At 30.6% G+C, this 22,869-nt stretch overlaps 2 long non-coding RNA genes across 2 annotated transcripts; both read left to right on the forward strand.

The window, feature by feature from the left end:
• The first annotated feature begins 4,629 nt into the window (after positions 1–4,629).
• On the forward strand, positions 4,630–6,942 carry LOC134708271 (uncharacterized). Its single transcript, XR_010105823.1, has 3 exons — positions 4,630–4,702; positions 5,009–5,070; positions 5,808–6,942. It is a non-coding gene; the product is annotated as an uncharacterized LOC134708271 (long non-coding RNA).
• Positions 6,943–6,952: 10 nt separating this feature from the next.
• On the forward strand, positions 6,953–19,083 carry LOC134708270 (uncharacterized). Its single transcript, XR_010105822.1, has 6 exons — positions 6,953–7,156; positions 7,856–7,923; positions 8,777–8,841; positions 9,466–10,683; positions 17,439–17,497; positions 18,605–19,083. It is a non-coding gene; the product is annotated as an uncharacterized LOC134708270 (long non-coding RNA).
• Positions 19,084–22,869: the final 3,786 nt, after the last annotated feature.

The raw sequence follows: 22,869 nt of genomic DNA on the forward strand, positions 1-22,869 counted from the left end.
TCATTTCCCAGAGTTATTTAGATAAAAATCCCTAGTATTAAACAGAAGTATCTAATTATTTTGCTTCAAATATATCATTCTGGGGTTCATTTTTAACTCTAACCCCCAATAATATGCTTTCATTCAGACATTTTCCATACAAATAAGACAAATTCCCCAAAAAATAATTTTGTGAAAACCTAAAATTTGTCATTCACATGAATAATAATAATAAAAAAAACTGTCAATAATAAGGAATCCACAGTATTCACATTTTGCTTGAAAAATATTTGTAATCAAGTTTCATCAATTAGCCATGAATGTTGTATTTAAGCGAAATAGTTGTTTGTTTCTTTGCTTTGTCTTTACACAGCTGAAAACTTTTACTTTTAAGCAAGGGAGATAACTTGTTTCAAATTTAATTTAATTAAGAAATTTCTAAAAATGACATTTGTCCATTCGGCATCATATTTTCTAATATCAGTGTAATTCTTAAAAATGTTTGGTATAACTATTTGGTTTATAATTATCAGTACATAATTAACAACTATTTTTAATTTTAACTTTTTCGTCACATTTAACAATTACTCATCATGACAAGATTTTGACATTTCTTTTCGAAATTCCCCTTATATTTCTTTAAAAATTGCATACAATATTCACTTTAAACATATTATAATTGTTAATGTTTGTGTCATTTTGGTCTTTAGTGGATAGTGGATAGTTGTCTCATTGGCAATCATACCTCATCTTCTTTTTTATAACTAAGCAGGTTCAAATTAGATCATGTACCATACTTTAGGGGCAGTGGTAGATTCAGAGGGTGGGAGTTCTGGAGAGGTTGGATCCTCCTTTTGTCAAGCCTTTGACTTAAGTTGAAAAAGTGACACATAGCGATCCTACATTCCGTCATTGGCATCGTCCACAAATATTCACTCTGTGGTTTTTTAAATTTTAATAGCTTTCTTAAACTATCCTGGATTTATACCAAACTTGGACAGAAGTTTGTAAATGATCATAAGATAGTATTCAGAAGTAAATATTGTAAAAATAAAATTCCATTTCTTCGTATTTTACTTGTAACTGGACTTAGTTTTTCTCCTGGGAAATATTACATTCACTCTGTGGTTAAAGTTTTAAAAACTTTGATAACTTTCTTAAACTCTCCTGGATTTGTACCAAGCTTGGACCAAAGCTTGTTTATGATGATAAGATAGTACATGTACCCAGAAGTAAATTTTGTAAAAATAAAATTCCATTTTTCTGTATTTTTCACTTATAACTGACTTAGTTTTTCTTCAAGTTAACATAACATTCAGTCTGCTGTTAAAGTTTTTAAAATATTTATTAAATTCATAAACTATTCTGGATTTTTACCAAACTTTGACAGAACTAGGACATGCTTCTTTTAATCAAAAGATAATAAAAAAAATTAAGGGATTGCTAAAGTGAATTTGATAAGATAGCCATATTTTGGATCCTATGGCACCTTCATCAGGATTGAAACTATAGGGAACTGCAGAATCCTGTAATGATAATTTGCATTTCACAATGTCACCATCAGGATAAATTATAAATAGGAGAGTGAAGGTAGATGCGAAAATAAATTAGATCAAGAATGTTATATAAAATATGTTTTTGTATATTTGGACGACATTTGACTTGCAATTATGTACCATTTACTAGGCTGGATATAGTACAGACTTGCATACCGTACCATTTCGACACTGGAAGCAGTACGTTTGTCTGAGCGAAGCCAATTGGAAGCATGTACCTCTTAGTGAAGCTAATTGGGAGCACATACCCTCTGTCTTGTTGCGAAGCTGATTTGAAGCAGTACATATATACCTCTGTCTGCTAAAGCTAATTAGAAGCAGTACCCCTGGCAGCGCGGTCCCAATTAGAGGCATGTAACTCTGAGGGAAGCCAATTGGAAGCATGTACCTCTGCAAAATTTGATTTAATACTATTCAACAAATTTTATTTAACATTCTTTTTAAACCATTAATACTTTTTGTCGAGCCTTCAACTTTAATTGAAAAAAACATGAGACTTTGCCATCCTACATTCTGTCAGCAGCGTCATCATTGGCGATCACAAAAATTCACTCTTTAGTTTAAGTTTTTTGAAATTTTTATAACTTTCTAAAACTATTCTGGATTTCTAAAACTTCCACCGAAGCTTGTATATCATCATAAGATAGTACCCAGAAGTAAATTTTGTAAATGAAACAAATTAATTTTTCCATATTCTACTTATAAATGCCAGGATACAATACATTCACTAAAGTTTTTAAAATTTTAATAACTTTCTTCAAATATTCTGGATTTGTAACAAACTTAGACAGAAGCTTGTTTATGATCAAAAGCTAGTATCTAGACAAAAAATAGTTAAAACTTATTTCCTGTTTTTCCGTATTTTGCTTATTAATGGACTTAGTTAACCTTATATTCTGAAGTTAAAGTTTTTAAATTATTAGATTCATAAACTATTCTGGATTTTTACCAAACTTGGACAGAAGCTTCTTACAATCAAATGATAGTCTGAGAGGAATATTTTTATTGATATTCCCCCCCCCCCCCTCATTTTTGTTGAGCCTGGGATTAACAGCAAAAGTAAGCGAGACACTGGGATCTGCAGAACCTGTACAAATTTTTTGGTTGCAATTAAATGAGAACAGAACCTAGTTTGAACCCTGCCTTTTATCCTGGGTGGGAGCCCCATCTCTTTAAAAATGTCTGGAACCATCCCTGGGGGAGAATAATTGCTTTTTTATCATTTGAAGATGGAACAAAACTATTTACGTTATTACATGGGATTTGTTTCCAAATGGCAGAAAAGAGGTGTTTCCTGTCTTGTGTATTGACAGGAGCTAGTTCTGACTGTTATCCTCCATTTAAGGAACCAGTCATTCCCAAAGTTTACCTTGTGTCAGTCCATCTCTATTAATGTCAAGATATCAGTGATTTCTCTTCTCTTAAGTTTTTTGGAAGCATTCTTATGAAAAACAAATTTTGACATCACCGATTAATATGGTTCATGTATCAAACTTAATTTGGGAACAAAAATGTTACTTTTGAATTGTAAATTTTGAAACTATTTCCTTCAACTATTCTAGTTTAACGATTTTATTACATGGAATTTGAATTTGGACAATTATTTTTTAATTTAAAGAAACAGGATTTTTTGAGTTTACAATATATCATCCTAAATTTTATCCTAAATGTAAAGATTTCTTACAACATACCACTATTTTGTATTATATTTGTATTTTATATTATCAGCGTTTCTTTTACCATTGAAACTTCAAAGGAAGATTGCACTCACGTTGAAGTTGTGTTATTCCTAGTATGAAACTGGTTGAGAAATTTCCCCCCATTTTCCCGAAATTTGTGAAATTTTATTAAAATTTACAGACAGTACTCGTTTGTGTAATCAACTCCTGCAGTTATAATTTTTTCTATTCTTGAATTAGGAGATTTTTATTTAAACCTTTGTAAGAATGTAACAATTTTTGTTTAGAACTCACATGATGAGCATGCAAATTGATTAAGGTTAATCGTCATCACAAATGTTTGACCTTTTATATTTCCATATATTTAAATTTCAGTAAAGACCATTCTCCTTTGTTGATGGAAAATATGAACTTGCACAACTGAGCTACTTCAGGCTATGATCAATTTTTGTAGAATTATTTTCATACTTATGATGTGTATGAAGAGAAACTTAAAACAAGGGAAATTTTATTAAACTATGCTCCAAAATATTAAAAAAATGTTTGTGATTTATAGGTGTTAGCCAATTAATATTCTGTCCTTTTTTTATAACCTCTTTTTTTAGGTATTTACATATCAGATGTCTGCTAACTAATGTAAGAGCAATAATTTGAGCTATGTAAATAAAAAAAACATAGTTCTAAATAAAAATGGAAAGAGAAATTGTGGGTATTTAAAAAAAAACATTTGGTCAATTTTCAAAATTCAAGTTACATGTATAAAAGCACATCTGATATTTTTACTGTTTTATGTATGAGTTCAAACAATTATTTTTTATATTGAGAATTACTTCCATGCTGCCATGAATGTAAAAAGAAAATATTGTGAGATGCTTTGGAACATTCTTTGGACAATTGTATATTGGATTATATACAACGGAAAGGACATTGGAATATTAAAATGGATTCAGTGAACTGGTTATCACAAAGAATTATGTTGAAAAGCATGAAAAGTAGCCATGGCAGCAGCTCCAAGGAAGATGGTTACATAAATCTTCAACCAAGTCTGAGGCTTCACCAAGAAAATAAGAAGGCAAGTTTAATTAAGCCAAACATTTTCTATACAATCAGTAATTTGATAAAAATTGTATATTAAGGGCATATGATAGAGTTGATGTTGCTAATGTAAAATGTTATTTTTGCCATTCAATGGGAGATAACTCATAATTTACCTTTATAAACAATGGAATATATTTAAATTATTATTTTTGTGGAGTTGAAAATTCAATCAATAAACTTAAGACTTACTGTTTTTGATTTTAATCTTTTATATTGATTTTACAGTTATTTATGTTATAGTAAGAAATTGGAATAATGTTTGGTAAATGTCAGGGAAATTGAAATATAAAGTATATAAATTGTAAATTTTCATATATTTCAGGTTTTTTTTGTGAGATTTTTTCATGGTGTGGGAATAAGACTTGGAGGTCTAATACAGCTAGTATATAGGTAGGTGCCAGTATACAGTTTCGAATAAAATAAATGTTTTATAAATATTCTTTTTAAATTTTATGTGGTTCAGGCTTGAAAGTTTCTAAGAGTTTGGTTTCTAGTTTACACATTTTTTTTTTTATCAGTACAAACATAACGTAATTTTGAATATCGAGCCTAATTATTTAGTTTGTTGGATTGCTATCTAGATAATATATGTTCTCAGCCTCTATTACACATATATAACCTATTTCTTTATAATTTCATATGGTAACAGTGATCTTTTGAAACCATTCTGGTAAGACTTAACACTTTACATTTCAGATTAGCATCAGCTTGTCTGTAAGGATTGAGGCTGAGAATGGCCATTGGAGCTGACTAATATGGTAAGAACCAATACATAAATTAATGAGTCATTTAGCCAAGAACATGTAAATACCCTAGAATGTTATGCAAAGAAGTATTATATTTTAATTATGCAGATCTTGAGACGTAGTAAACTTTAATTTTTCTTGAACTATAATTGTGATATAATCTAAAGGGAGGTATCAAAATAAATAAAGGAAATAAAAAAATTATTCAGTTACTTAGAAAATCTTACTATCTGTAAGTTTTCTAAAATTGTTCCCGTATATACATTGTATAATGAATGGGATGTGGACCATCATGTGGTATGATTGCCACTGAAACAACTATCTCCCAGAGACCAAATGATATGTAAGCAACAAATGGTCACTATGGCCTTCAACAATGAGCCAAACATATACCTTACAGTTAACTTTAAAAGTTAGAAACATGGCAAAATGTGAAACAATTCAAACAAGAAAACCAACAGCTTGATTTATAATGAAACCATGAAATAATAACAATTATCGCTATTTTGTGCATTTTTCCTTTGATCTTTTTTGTGATAATTTTCATATCATGCTTCTCGCTTGAGATGGAAAAATTATCGCTAGAAACTAAGGAGACCACGTGGCGTTGCTAACAGAATCACTTCAAAGCAAAGTAAAAGCAATGTTCTATTGTTCTATGCATCATAAGTGCATTTATTAACTAGTTACTTATTCCTTTGCATTGAATATTGTTCTGAAAGATATTAGAATGTATATTTCTTTTTCAGGTGACTTCAACTGTGGCTGCAGGAAATTATTGTGCAATACAACTGAAACCAAAAAGAATGTAATTCAGACTATTTTTGTGTATGTTTTAAAAAATGTTCATATTTTTTTACCAAAAAAAAAATTTAAAAATTGTAAAGATTCTCCATTTTCAACAAAGCTGGAAGTTGTTGGCTAAATTGATACTTCATAATTTTCCGATTTTACTTTTAGACCTACTCTTGATATCTTAATTATGGTCAATGTGTTATCAAACATTTCCAGAAGGTTAAAAATGGAGAATCTAAAAAAAAAAGAAAAATAATGTTATTTTGTTAAAATGTACATTTTGGTTTTCTGATTTGTTGGATGTATCTCTTTTTTTCTTCATTAGTTTGTTATTTTTTGCAGTGTTTTTAGCTATAAAAAAGATTATTTCACAAGAAGCATAGAAAAAAACACATCTTGGTGAGAAAAGATTAATTCAGATTTTTAGTGTTAAATGCCACAATAAGCAAGATTTGTTATATATCTTGGTGTCCATTTTTTCAATTGGTTGAGAAAATCGGAGTAATGGAAGTGAACCACCTAGGTGAACAATGATGTACTAAATATTTTTGTTAATTATTTAAATAATTTATATCAAATTATTTATTATTTATTATAGCTATACCATCTTGTATTTTTGTTAGATATAGCAATGATGTGGAGTCTAAACAGGTGAAATTTTTGGCAAAGGGAGGTAATAAATTATTCCCCTGTTTAACTCCTCATTCTTTTAAATTTATTATTTTACTTAAATATTCATATGTATAAGTTTTTTGTTTAATATCAGATGTATACTAGCTAACAATGACTATTACTCAGAGTTCTGTAAATAAAAAAAAATGTAAACAGAGCTCCAGATAATAGATTTAAGGGTGGGAGAAATTATGGGACACTATCGGTAGAATTGATTTGGTGAAATTTTCAAGATACATGATTAATTGAGAGTGCATCTGATATTTTTTTTATTTATTTCTATAAATAATGGACCAAAAACGAAAAGATTGCAATTAAGATAATGATGACAGCCACTCTGGCAGCCAGGAGAGCAGCTCTAAGGAAGATGGTCAATAAAATTTTCAACCAAGTCTGAGGCTTTACCATGAAATTGAGAAGGCAAGTTTATTGAAGTCAAACAATTTCTATACATTTTCTAGAAATATTTGTTAAATGTACATATTCATCCTTATTTTCTGCATGAAAAACATCTTTCAATAATTTATTTACCAGTTTAATATTTTGGGATACCATTGTCAAGGGGTACAATCAAAATCACGTGATGGATATACACACACCGGAAGTAACAGTCGAGCAGACCGCTTGAAAGGTAAGTAGTCGTATTTACTTGTTTATATCAATGAAATTTAATAAATAAGGTAGTGCACGGAATGTCGGATACTATCTAGTTTTGAAATACACAATTATCATTGCTGGAAATCGTGCAGTTAATGCTAACACTTTGACATAAAAATTTGTTGAAAATTTGGAACTGTGTCGAAGTGTTTTCAATAACTGCACGCTTTCTAGCAAAAACAATTGTGTATTTTAAAACTACATACTATCCGACATTCGGTGTGCCAACTTATTAATCAAAATTTAATTGATATAAACAAGAAAATGCAACTACTAACCTTTCAAGCGGCGAGTTCGACTGTAACTTCCGGTGTGTGTATATCCATCACGTAATTTTGATTGTACCCCTTGATTGTACATTAACAAGAATTTCTATTACAATTGCAGGAGTAAATTCTAAGATAGGAATTAACTTTCAAGGGGAGACTAGCACAATTAACAGCAAGATTTGTTCATTCAATGGGAGACAACTCATTTTCATTATTCAAATTAGTTGAGTGCAGAATTCAAATCATAAACCTTGACTACTTTTGTTTGTTTTTCAATCTTTACAAAATATGTGGATTTTATACTATTGGTACTTGAAGTAAGAAATCAGAAAAATGTGTAAATCAATCTAGGTTGACATAGAAATTGGTTTGTAAAATTAATAAATGTGTTAATTTCTTTTTAGGTACTTTCTGTGGCATGTTTTCATGGTGTGGGAATAAGACTTGGTGGTCAAATACAGCTAATATGTAGGTAGGTACCAGTATTGTTAATCCTGTTTAAAAAAAAAAAATCTATAAATAAGATTATTTTAAAATGAATACTGACTTTTTTAGGGTTAAAGGTTTATAAGAGTTTGGTCAACAGTATATACTCTTTATTTTATCAGTATCATATGACAATGGTCTCTTGGCAAAGTATGGCCTTATAATAGATTTTAAATTTCAACTTTTATCATAGAATATCAAAGGGGCCCCACTTTGGATCTTAAATGGATATATTTCAAGAAACTTAATGTGACTTAAAATAAATCGCTTCTTTATAATACATTGTAGTCTCCATAATTAGCTATATTGGGAGATATTATCAAAATGCTATAATTTTGTGAATTTTCTTACCTAAAAGCTTAAAGAATACCTTTGATCCAAAATGTTTCGTAACTTATAGGAACCAAGGGTAATACATGTATTTAAATAAAAAGACGTAAACTATTACTGGATATGCTAAAAACTGTTCTGAATTGTGAAAAATTGGACCTTAATTGGCGCTTTTGCGAATACACCAGAATTGCATAATCAAGATGTCATAACTTAATAGTTTATAGTGTCAGGTGCCAAAATGAAGTGTTTATTTTGTATCAATAATGATACCAGAAAAATATATATGTTAAATTTGTAGTATTTGGGCTTGATTTAAAAAAAAATAAAAAAATCTTAGGGCCAACTTAACCCTTTTAAGCCTACTCCTTTTAGGATTGAATTGTGTTGTTGGATTGATGTCTAACCAATGTTCTCAAAACCTATCGCATATATAACCCATTTTATATATCATAGATACAGTATTTCAGAAGTTATCCTTTAAAACAATTTTGTAATTTATATTTCAGGTTAGCACCACAGCTTGTCTGCAAGGATTGAAGCTGGGAAACGGCCATTGGAGCTGAATTTTATGGTAAGAAACTAAAATATTGATTAATGAACTTTTAAATTCACCATGTATTTTTTTATGAACACATGTATTTTGAAATATTTTCCAAATTAATAGTTTTAATTATACTGGTAATCTGGATTGGGTATTTAAGAATAAAGAGATGTTATAAGATTGCCAACTACTCAACTATCAATAAGAGAAGCAAATTACAATCACTGTAGGACCTTCAGCAATGAGCAAAACCTATATGAATGTAAATAATGCAACTGGTTGAATATCACAATAGGAACTTGTATTTATAAATCTAATCTCTAATGCAAAACTTTGAGGCCAGATTTTTCTGAAATCTTGGGATTATTTATCTTGCGTATTTGTCCATTTGTTGAAAAATCACAAGAATAGCATGCAATAATTTCTGGTTTTACAGTACCAGTTTTAAAGGCCCTGCCTGAACATAACAAAATGTGAAACAGTTTCAAACTAGAAAACCAATGCATTAATTCATACAACTAATAAAGGAAAATAAACATGATGCACAGCAACCATTGATTTTATCATCCTTTTTTGCTAATAATTGTATAAATCGGTATATCGGTTTGATCTTGTTTTGACAAATATGTTTAAGAATGTTTATTTCTATTTCAGGAAGCTGTGGCTGCAGCAATGATTATGTGATAAAACTGAAGAATGTTATTCAAATTTTTTTTGTATATATTTCAAAAAATGTAATTTTTTATAAAAAAAAAAAAAAAAAAAAAAAGGTGTAAAGATTCTTCATTTTCAATTAGATTGGAAGCTTGTATTTACAATTGTTAGATCTTCTTCGTTATTCCCCCACCCCCTGTATCTCTATTTCATTTTTACTTTGAAAATGAAATGGAACAGACAAATTTTACTTGTCAACTTAATAATGGTCTGTCTAGTCAAAAGGCCTCCAGTTGGTTTAGAATGGAGAATCTAAAAAAAAATATGTAAAGTGTTTTTTTTTAGTTTCCTGAATTTTTATATACATTTTGTTATTGCTCCCTTTCAATTTTTATAAATTCCAGATTTTAAGTTTTGGATTTATGGGGCTTTATTCATAAAAAAGGGGGATTTTTCACACCTGGACAATAACTCAAAAAGGCTTTCACCAATGTCCATGAAACTTTGGTGAATTGTTTATATCTATTGACATAAGCTCCCTTTCCCTTTTTATTAATTTTAGATTTTACGTTTTCTTAAGTAATGAATTTTTATACTTAAAAAAGGGGGATTTTATGCAGTTTTGGTGAAACTTAAAAGAGCAACGGCCGTATCATGTGCTAAAGCGCATCCCTTTATTGAAATGTGTTGTAGTTTTTACATATTATTATTTCTTTATTTTAATTATACAAATTTTGTATTGTTAAATATTTAAAGGGTGTGGAGTCTCAACAGGGTGAAATTTTCAGGACAAAAGGGAGGTAATTCCTTTGTTATACTCATTATACTTGAAATTTCCTGAGTGTTTATATGGAATATAACTTTTTTAATTAAAATATTCACTTTTGTACACATTTTCTTTAAATATCAGATGTATACTTGCTAAAATTACTTTTATTAAGAGTTCTGTAAATAAAAAAAAATGTAAGCAGAGCTCTAGCTATAGATAATAGATTTGGAGGGTGGGAGAAATTGTGGGTAACTACAATTGATTAGGTGAAATTTCAAAAGACTTAAAAAGTGCATCTGATATTTATTTTTACATAATGTTATTTCTGAAAGCAAATGGACAATAAGATTAGGACATAAACCACCTTCCAGGTTAGGATAGCAGCTCTTAAGGAAGATGGTCAATTAAATCTTCAACCCAGTCTGAGGCCTTACCATGAAAAATATGTGGTGAGTTGAAATATTCCACAAAACTAATGATCATATTATTATAGGCATTTTAAATTATTTGTTTATAATGGGTTTGATTTTGAGGACATCTACACCAATGCTGAACAATTTTATAACACATTAAAAAGAAGATGTGGTATGATTGCCATTGAGACAACTATCCACAAAAGACCAAAATGACACAGACATTAACAAATATAGGTCACTGTACAGCCTTCAACAATGAGCAAAGCCCATACTGCATAGTCAACTATAAAAGGTTCTGATAAGACAATGTAAAACAATTCAAACAAGAAAACTAACAGCCTTATTTATGTAAAAAAAATGAACGAAAAACAAATATGTAACACATAAACAAACGACAACCACTGAATTACAGGCTCCTGACTTGGGACAAGCATGTACATAAATAATGTGGCGGGGTTAGACATGTTAGCAGGATCCCAACCCTCCCCCTAACCTGGGACAGTGGTATAACAGTACAACATAAGAACGAACTATAAAAATCAGTTGAAAAAGGCTCAACTCATCAGATGCACAAAAATACAAAAGGATGTGAACAACAACTTGTATTCAATTGAATTGTTTTGTACCTTAGGTATCAAGTTAACACTTAGGTATGAGAGGCCGATCATGTCAAAAACCCGATAAAGTAACGCGTTAAAATTTAACGCGATAAAATCACATTTAACGCGATAAATACAGTTTTAACGCGTTAAAACAAGACTTTATCGCGAAAAGAAATCAATATATTTACGCGTTAAACTTTGCAATTATCAAGTTTGGGATTTATCCCGTAGGTGAAAATTGACGTTTATCGCGATAAAATATCCGTCGCACTTGCCACATGTGTCATAATAAATCACATTAACACGTTAAATTCAACACAAAAACGTTGCTACGATACATTATTTTAACGCGTTAAAACATCATTTAACGCGTTAAAACTTCATTTAACGCGTTAAAACTTCATTTAACGCGTTAAAACATCGTTTAACGCGATAAAACATCGTTGGTTGGAGTTATGGAATAATGTTGCTAACGAATACTATGATCTGTTCAAATGTTTTGGAGTAGCGCGTTGTGAAGGCATAAAACTTTGCTCAGTGCTCAAAGCACAAAAAATCATACTCGAAACATGAAATCCAGCCATTTGATTTTCAAGTCTGAGTACAAAAATCATGCTCAAAAGTATAATGACCGTAAGGCCTGGCCTTGCGAGTCAGTTTTTGTACTCGTATTCGTAAATCAACAAATGAAAATGCTGGATTTCATGTTTCGAGCACGATGTTTGTGCTTTGAGCACTGAGCAAAGTTTTATGCCTTCACAACGCGCTACTCCAAAACATTTGAACAGATCATAGTATTCGTTAGCAACATTATTGTTTATGACTTCAACCCCAGGACATTTCAGACGAGGAGGATAATGAAGATATTACATTTCGTCTTCCTCTTACGATTAAACCCTTCTCCTTAACAAACCAGATTTCAAAATAGGAAACTCGTTTTGTTAACTAAAAACCATACAAGTTCTAATGTCCTATTTGTAATGGGTATCTTGAACAAAATACTACCAAAAACAAGTGCTGCAAATGAAAACATACAACCACAAACACAAGAAGATGACACCAATGAAGACGATAACATTTTAGCACACTCGGGAATGAATTACAGCCTTCACTGTAACGACATGCACGCTGTTCCTACAACCCCTATGTTTCAAAACAGAATCTTCGAAATTTCCTCCGCAAAACAAAATAAAATGTTAACAAACACTAACCATTATAAAAACTAATTCAGTATATATATATGTTTTCCTTTATTTTCTTATAGCTCTTGGTCATATGCTTAGTAATATCTAGTATATTTGAGGATTAATACAACAAAACTTTGAAAAAAAAGGATGTCCAACGTTACATTTTTAAACAACTGTTTTATCTCTTATGTATAGTGATCCTATTTCTATTTCTCTGATCTTCCCAAAACTTGGCGGAAGCAACGAAGTGTGTCAGTTCTCGGTTAAATTAAAGCCGGTTTTTTTTTGTCGAATTTCGTTTGATTCGCTGGCTGCATATTAAGCTGGAATAAGAAAAATGTCCAAAGACGATTCTTGTTGACTTAACGGCTGAAAGGTAGTTTTATAAGTAGACAAAAAATGCCTAAAAGATGTGAGATAATTATAACATCTACCGAAAGAACAAACATTTGCCTCATTGTTCGTGAGTTTAAAAATTGTAGATTCTATAAAACCATCTCTACACAGTCGTTTTTCAAGCGGTAGCGCCATTTTGTCCAAGTTGATATTTCATTTATCCAAGCAATTAATGCGTTTTTTTACCAGATATTTCAATAATTAATTTATAATTTACCAAAACAAAAGTTAGATACACGAAAAGAACATAAAGTCTAGATTCTTTTTTTTTTTTTTATTAACTGCATGTTTTGGTCTTACCGGAATAAAATGCTACGAAACATTACAAAACGGTAGCCATTTTGTCCAAAGGTCGAAAAACGTCGAAAAATCCAAACAAACGCTTTTTTCGACGTTACATGTGCAATTTGTTCCATTGTGTATTCCCGATACTTAAAAAACGAATCGCGTGGTGAAATTTAAAAAAAAAATGCTGGTTGTCGAAAAAAAACCACGGTGCATGTTGTGCATGAAACGGAGGTAACTGAAAGACTTATCGGAAACAGCGACAAAAACAGTTTCATTGAATTAATGCAACCCCGTATTATACGGACGATTCAGGAGAAGATTAGTACATTTTAAAAGCAAGAAACTTCAAATGACTGGGAAAATAATTTTCAAGATCGGGTTATAATAATTTCATTCAATGATTATGTGTCCAAGTAAATGTTTAATACAATTCAATTCAAATTAATCAAGGGTAAATATGTTTTTATTTACTTGCAGAGTGTCGGATATATTTGTTTTAGTGTTGAATCAATATATGAAAAATTTACAATGACAGATGATATGCATCCATGCAATTTTAGCAGCCTGCGATTAAAATGTTGTCGTAATTCATTTATAGAAAACCGTATACTTCTGTCCCATTTTTCCTTCCTTCAAGTTCATTACTTACGACAATACAACATTTTAAATGTGAATTAAGGGTAAAAATTATTTAATCGATTTCCACAACCTGGGGTAAATAAATTCATGGTAAATAGACATCACAAAATTAATAGAGACAGATTTAGAATCAACCAACTACATAAAAAAGCAAATGAAACTTGCAGATTGAATACATGTACGTCAAACGTTTCAGAAAACTCTCTTTGACGTCGTGGTGGTGTAACGTAGGAACATCGTGCGCAAAGTTTGTATAGTCTTGGCTCACACTGAACAGCATGGTACATATAGGGCCTTAAAAAAAGACTAGTGTAAAAACAAGAAAGCCAACGGTATAATCTATAAAAACAAATGGAAACACTTATGAAACACATCACAAAACGACATTTTGATACGGAATACCAGGTACCCGACCTAGGACAGGTGCAAACAAATGCAGTGGATTTAAACGTATAGATAGGCACTAATACCTATCCAACTTGAAACAATAATGTAAAATCACAACATAGAAAGACACACTTTGAAATATCAACTAAAATGGTTTTACTCAATCAAATGACATACTAGTATTAAAAAAACTAATGATGAAACACTGACCGAATAAATGTGATGTATGACTCAATGTAAATAAAAAATAAAACAATGGGGTTAGAGTCAAACAATATCAGAAAGAAAATCATAACCTTGAACAAAATTCGGACGGACAGAGAGACAGTGTCTTTCAGCTTTACAGGTAGGGCATTGATAATAGCGCCCATTTTGAAGAGGGGGATAAATAATCTGTTCTCCGTACATGCCATATTACAAAACAACGCAGTATTTAGAGGTCAAAATGTCGAAAATGAATGATTGCGCAGCGAAAAAAAAACCCCGACTTAGTAAGTAGTAAAACAAAAAATAACATCCTCCTTCCCCAATGGATATCAAATGGTCATCCTCTTTCTTTTGGCACAGATTCGTTACATTATTGGGCATGGTTTACTAGATGCTCGATGTACGCTATTATAAAAGGCCTCTTGTTTTAAAATTTATTTTACAAAATTCACCTGTACAGACTTATGTAAGTATACGTCAAACTACCAGTTTATGGAAAACCATAATGTTAGATACAGACATCACATGATGCAAAAAGACGAAGTAAAGTATCTGAAAAACTTGACATATAAACAAAATTTATTCAAGACGAAGCGTAAAGACAGGTTGACAAATGTAAATCTAAAGTTGTTTTTAACGTGTTAAAATAACATTTAACGCGTTAAAGTTGCATTTAACGCGTTAAAATAACATTAAACGCATTAAAGTTGCATTAAACGCGTTAAAGTTGCATTGAACGCGTTAAAGTTGCATTCAACGCGTTAAAGTTGCATTCAACGCGTTAAAGTTGCATTTAACGCGTTAAAAGTTACATTTAACACGTTTAAGGTCAAGTTACAGTAAATGGGCTATGTCACAGATTTTAGTAAAATTTGGCATACAATTCTGGCTAGCTGAACTTCAACTGAAAATCGAAAAAATATTGCATTTATCTCAATTATCATTTGAAATATAACTGATTGAATTCTTACAAAATGGATGAACATTTGTATAGAAAGCACATGAAATCGGCGAAAACCCTTCTAAAATTTGTCTTAAAATCGCCAAATCTCTAATTCTACTCCATAGATTTTTCTTAAAAAACTATATGTTGTTGATACATAAATTTTCGTTATAATGATGCAAAATAAAGATAGGGTCACCGACTTCGTTTTTACGGTATACTTCATTTAAAGTTGCGTTCTTTGTGAAAAAATCCAATAAAACGTCTAAATAATCGTAACGTAATCGCGTTGCAGGCCGTAAAACGTAGATTTTTGACGTTTTTCACTACCAACAAGGTAACAAATTGATTATTAGACGAAAAACGAAGTCGGTGACCCTATGATTATTTTATATCATTAGAACAGAAATTTATGTGTCAACAATATATAGTTTTTTAAGAAAAATCTATGGATTGGAATAAGAGATAAGGCGATTTTAAGACAAATTTTAGAAGGTTTTTCGCCGGTTTTATGTGCTTTCTATACAAATATTCACCCATATAAAAAGAAATCAATCTGCAATTTTTCAGATAATAAAAGAGATAAATGTATTATTTTTTCGATTTTCAGTTGTAGTCCAACGAGCCAAGGTTGTATGCAAATTTTTAGCAAAATCTGCGACATAGCCCATTTACTGTTCCTTGACCTTAAGTTGCTTTTAACGCGTTAAAGCAATTAAAGTTGCTTTAACGCGTAAAAGTTGCTTATAAGGCGTTGAAATAACATTTAATGCGTTAAAACTGCATTTTACACATTTAAGTTGCTCTAAACGCGTTCAACTTGCTTTTAACGCATAACATATACATCTAACGCGTTAAAGTTGCATTAAACGCGTTAAAGTTGAATTCAACGCGTTAAAGTTGCATTCAACGCGTTAAATTTGCATTCAACGTGCATTCAACACGTGAACGATGCATTTAACGCGTTAAAATAGCATTTAACGCGTTAAAACTGCATTTTACGCGTTAAAGTTGCTTTTAACGCGTTAAACTTGCTTTTAACGCATAACATTTACATTTAACGCGTTCAAGTTGCATTTAACGCGTTAAAGTTGCTTTTAACACGTTATACTTGCTTTAAACGTGTTAAAGTTGCTTTTAACACGTTATACTTGCTTTAAACGCGTTAAAGTTGCTTTTAACGCGTTAAAGATGCTTTTAACGCATTAAAGTTGCTTTTAATGCGTTAAAGTTGCTTTTAACGCGTTAAAGTTGCTTTTAACGCGTTAAAATTGCATTTAACGCGTTAAAGAAGCTTTTACGTAATGTTCTCAACATTATCGCGTTAATTGACGAAGATATGACACATCCGGCCATTTCATTTATTAGGTTTCGAGTAAAACCTGACGTCTTAAAACTTAGTTAAGACGAAAGTAGAAAGTTTTTTCTGTCATTTTTTGTAGTGAATTGCCTAACGCGTTAAATTATCAATTAACGCGTTAAAAATTATTTTAACACGTTTAAACTACATTTATCGCGTTAAATGTGATTTTATCGCGTTAAATGTTAACGCGTAACTTTATCGGGTTTTTGACATGAACGGCCTTTCATACTTAGGTATCAAGTTAACACTTGGGTATCAAGTTAACATACAGAAAATGATAGTATAAGACAAATTCATAAGAAATGTGACAAGGCATAATTTTGTTACACTTTTAAAAAAAATCTTATGTACAATTTAATCTTAAAAACATTTTTTTCCAGGTTGTTGAAATTACAATTCATGGTGTGGGGAGTAAGACTTGAATATCTGATATTGTTAACATGATGGTAGGTATACAAGCTTTTAGTTTTTTTCATAATTTAATAGTAATTGATATCAATTGTTTTTTTAAAGGTTTGAAATACTATACTATATGATAAAGTACAAGTTTATTTTTGTATTGCAAACTTAATAGAATTGAAAATAGCAATTGAGAATGAGTTGGAGAGATAAAAAAAACATACAAAGAGCAGAAAACATAACCATTAGTTTGATTTTGAATACCAATTATTTTCTCACAGAATTTTGTATGTTATTCGAGAACTTTTAATCAATTATTATGATCTATATATATTTTTTAAAGTTGCGAATAACTGACCTTGAACTTTGTTTTACAGGTTAGCATCACAAGTTTCCTTTGGGTAACTTGCTTGAGGAGTAAAGAGAGCTGTTTAAGGTGAGAATTTATTAATCAACAAACAATTTAAATTTTAATTATACATGTATCTATGCCCCTAGATATCTATGTATCCATTTTTACTGATTTTTTTTCCCTTTCCTGAACAAGAAATATAAAGGGGATATAACCTGATATCAAGTAAAAAAATAGCTTTTATAAAAAGATGCATAATAACTGCCTTACATTCAGTGGTTCATATATTCGTTTCAACTTTCAAAAGAATTTTATTCCTACATTTTTAACATAAATTTTGTGTGGAGTAAGTGTCAACTAAACAACAAATAACATACCGTATTCAATTATTTTAACTTTTTGTTTAGTGAATTTATCAGCAGCTTCTGCATTCATCATGTTGAATATTTCAAATAATTACTCATGGAAAATTGATGTTAAGGTGGTACCCAACACTTTCACTAAAATTAATTTGGCTCGTTTATATTTTCATAAAATTTTGACAAAGTATTACTTTTGACCCTTTGACAAAAATATAAAAATTTTAAAAACGTTGAACGAACTATTTTATCAGATAAATTACACTGATTATATAGCAGTTTTACAAACACTACTTTTGATCATTAAAAAGCTTCATCCTCCCTAAATAACACAACGTAATTAAAACATTTAGCTGATTTTACAGAGTTATCTCCCTGTAGTGTAAGGTACCACCTTAAGTCTCAGAAAAGTTTGGAAAGTTTATTTTTGTCTTCAGGAGCCTGTTTCTGGGGTTGTATGTTGATGTGTTACATATTTGTTTTTTGTTCATTTTTTGTACATAAATGAGGCCATTAGTTATCTTGATTGAATTGTTTTACAGATGTCATTTTGGGAATCTTTTATAGTTGACTTGATAATGGTTTATGGGCATTGCTCATTGTCGACGGTCATACAGTCTATAGTTGTTTTAAATTTCTGTATCATTTGGTCTCTTGTGGAGAGTTGTCTCATTGGCAATCATACCACATCTTCTATTTTTTATATTTCACATTCAGTGATATCAGGTTCTTTTTTTATTTGAAAAATTGCACATTAAATGTTATTATATTCCAGAATAATAATTAATTCGAAATCAAACAATAATTAAAACTTGACTTTATTTCTTTTCAGTTGAAAGTGTCGCCTTTGCTGCCTTGTGTGGTACAATCTTCAGACAATATCCTGCAAACCGTGGCTGAACTGTTACTATCTTTTTTTAGTAGAATCCTTAGACAGTAATCTTGTGGCAGAATGAGTTGTAAACAAATTGTTTTTATTCCTGTATTGAGTTTCAAATTGGATATTTTTTTATTTATATTATTTGTATTCCATTTGCATTCAATTATTGTTTTTTAATTGATGAATCATTAAAACTTAAATTTTGTGGGGTCCTAAAGGACTTTCTTAGAGGGGGCCAGCGCAATTGATTAAACAAAATTTTTCCTGCAACAGGGAGAGGAGACATCCCCATAAATATGCCTTTGAAATGGGGTGTTAAAGAAGATTTGTATTGTTTGTTTGTTTGTCCATCATCAGCTCTCATCCACAGCTTGGTAGATTTTCATTGAAACTTTCAGCTGATTTTCTGTACTAAAGGCAGTATGTTTTTTAATTTATTATAATGAAATTTTGGGTTTTCCCAACCTTTTTGAAGTGAAAACATTGGAACACTGTTGGCAGATACTGAAGATTATTTGAAAGTTTAGAGAAAGTCCCATTTAATCTTGATAATTGTGGGTTAAAGTTGTAGATGGATAATAAAGATTAATATGCTTAGAAATTTGGTGTGAGTAAATAAACTTTACTTTTTATTTTAAAACAGCATGTGATTAAAAATATGAAATGAATTGTTAAACATATCCTTGGTGATCTAATAATTTTTTGCACAGATCAAGATATTTAGTCAGTGGTGGATCCAGAAATTTTCCAGGAATATGGGGGGCACTGACTGCTTCAGCGGGGCCCTGCTCCAGTCATGTTTTAGTGATTCCCTAAATATTAAACCAAATTTTTCCCACTGAAGGGGGCCCTCTGAAAAATCCTCTTAATCCACGTCCCTGCTATTTTGTTTTTTTATAACCCAGTAAATAAGTTGTTTGTTCTCAAAAAATAATTTGATTCATGTATTTTTTATTGTAGCATAAACATAGCTTTAATTTCCTTTGTTTAAGAATTGTAATGTTTTTTTAATGTCATTTTTAAAAGTTGGCACTAATTGAGGAATCTGTTGTTTATGGAATTCTTTTATAAGTTTGGTTAGCAATAAAAAGTTTTTTTTTATTAAACAAAGAATAATTACTCTGTTTACAGAATTTAATACATGTATCAAAAATTAGACATGATTTAATTTAATTCATAATGCTTATTTAATTGGAAATTACATTAGGATTATCTCCCCCTAATTAGTATTCAAAACAATATTATAAAAACAACCCGGAAAATAAATAGAATCCTCAGTAATGTCAACATTTATTTTGTATAAATGTAATATTATGCTAATGATACAAAACCCATGATGCAGATCCTTTTCCTCCTTTTTATTGTAGAGATAATTTACATACGTGTCCAAAATCATATCCCTAGAATCAATTTGTTTTTTGATATTCGTACACACCTAACAAAAGCAGATTGTGTTTGGTTTCATTTGGATATTTTGTATCATTGTGATATATCATAATAATTATAATTGGTAAATAAAATATATTTGAAAAACCAGCCTCATTTCATTTGAATTTGGATAAGTAAAGGGGGAAGAGATTTCTGTGGTCCACGGTATGACACACATGCAGATGATTTATATTTCCATTAGGTGTCGATCATCATCATTCAACTTTTTTAAGAATTTTTTGTGTAATTTCTTTGCTGGTTTGAATAAGACCCAAAATAAACGATGCTTTAAGCACTACCTTACAGAATTGATCATTGTGTTTGCTGATTACCATCATATAGCTACCAATGCTGTTAATAGGTGACTATAATGCTAAAAGGATTTATGTAAAATCATAATTATGCAAACTGTAGAAGAGGCTTGATAGCTCCATATCTGTATGCAGATGCCTCATGGTGTTTCATTATACATTTTACCCTATATTTCAGGTTCAATAACCAGGGTGTTTTTATGCCCCATCTATGATAGTAGAGGGGCATTATGTTTTCTGGTCTGTTCGTCCGTTTGTCTGGGGCTATGGTTTTTTTTTGGAAAAAAAAGTTTGTTTCCAGGTTTTGGTGAAAAAATAATTTGTTTTGGACCATGAGAAAAAAAAAACTTTGGTTTCACCCTCAGCTGCCACTATGTAATGCTAAAATTGAAAGAAAAAAAATGTTTTTGGTTTGTCGCTAAAAAAATATATTGTTCTTCGCCAAAGGCGAAAAAAAAAGTTTGCACAGGAAAAAAAAGCCATAGCCCCCCCCCCCAGAAAATCAAATGGTTGCAACCTTATGTGTAATATGGCTGACTATATATTTGGTATATTATAAAATTATAAAAAAAGGTATACATGTCCTTCATACAAAGATTACATCAGTGGTCTTGTGTTATTGCATTGGTCTCATGATGTTAAAACCAATGATTTAAAAAATGGCATTTGCTGCTGCTCTATTTGTGGATTGCACAAAGTAGGCTTAATATTCACGAACCTGTCCTGAATATGCATTTAATTGCCACAGGACTTTAAACAGCAATTCATTATTACCATCCTGAGGGAATGCCTAGCCTAAACAAGTCATGGTTCAGTGATTAATGTTCAGTTTTGTGATTATGTATTTGTTTCTCTGAAACAAGGTAATTCTTCATGTTTATTTATGTTTTAATGGATGGAATGATTGTATGGTGTACATGTCTGTCTAACAAGGTTCTTCTGACCTTGACCTTATTTTCATGGATATTTGTTCATATTTAAATTTTGTGATAAGGATTATTTCTTGGATACTATAAGTAAAAGTTATAAGAGATATTCAAAAAAGGGTCAACTATATTTGGTATACAGAATGATTATATAAAGGTAAACATGTTTGTCTGATGAGGTACATCTGACCATGAACTTATTTTCATGTTTTTATAGCGCCTGCAACTTTAGTGGCAAAAGCAAGACTATCTAAGCCATCCTACATTTCTTTTGTAGTCTTCTACAAATATTCACTCAGTTTTTGAAATTTTGATAACTCTGTACTAAACATGAACAGAAGTTTGTTTACAATCAAGCTAATATTCAGATGGAAATTTTGTAAAAATTTATTTCCTGTTTTTTTGTATATTACTTACAAGTGGTCTTAATTTTGCTAGCCTTCAACATTTTTCGAAATAGTGAAACATAGCAATCCTACATTCCGTCGTCGCCCCCACAAATATTCACTCTGTGGTTAAAGTTTTTGAAATTTTAATAACTTTCTTAAACTATCCTGGATATGTACCAAACTTTTACAGAAGCTTAAAGATTTTACAAAAATCTTCTCTGAAACAACTGGGCTAAATTAAACTAAACTTGGCCACAATCGTTTTTGACAGTGGCGTAGCCAGGGTTGAAATGATGTGGATGTTTCGCGGAGCGGAGCGAGGCAAAAAAATTTTGGACCTTTTTATGCAGAAAAATTATTTTTTATTTAAGCACATGTACTCCCCCAGAATCCGACACTAGTTACATTTTTGTTTAAATTCAAAATACACACCTTTTCATATATTTATATTTTCAACTGAATTTTATTGTTTCCTCGAAAGTACCTGCATTTAATTCATGAATATTGCATTTAAAAGTTTCCCACCTAATTTTATATTTGACATATCAAAAACGGACCCCATTACAGCGGCACTTTTGTATAATTAAGGAACTTCGGAATATAGGAACTGAAGTGACTCTTCTTTCCAGGAATTTGCGTCTACAACCTTAGGTTTTTGATTTTTGATTACTAGTATTTAGCTAAACGCGTTGCAGGAGACATAAAAATACCGGGCCTCCGACCAACCGGTCGTGTTAGCACTCTCATGTGTACAATTTTTGTCAGATTAAGTGAAACTCATATCATCAGCAATGTCTTTGACACTTTCAAAAATAAGTAATATTCAAATATTTTAACCAGTTATGACCCTTTGAAATATAAATGGTAATGGAAATCCCATTTCATTTGCTGTAAGCTTTAATTTCTCTGAAGATATTGAAAAGAGAAAAGAAAAAGAAAACAAGTGCTTTTTTAGTTATTCCCTTGTTCCTTGCCCTTTGATAGATAAAACATGACATGAACATTTCTGATGTGCATGGCGGGGAACAATTTGGACCTTTTCTTTAATTGAAAATAAAACTAGTATTTGAACCTAGATAGAAACGGGAATTCATAAGCCTAGGAATTTTCACGGTATATTACAAATTGATTTTTGTTATCACGTCGTTTACCATGTCACAAAA

The sequence above is a fragment of the Mytilus trossulus genome, chromosome 2 (genome assembly GCF_036588685.1).
Source record: "Mytilus trossulus isolate FHL-02 chromosome 2, PNRI_Mtr1.1.1.hap1, whole genome shotgun sequence".
NCBI lineage: Eukaryota > Metazoa > Mollusca > Bivalvia > Mytilida > Mytilidae > Mytilus > Mytilus trossulus.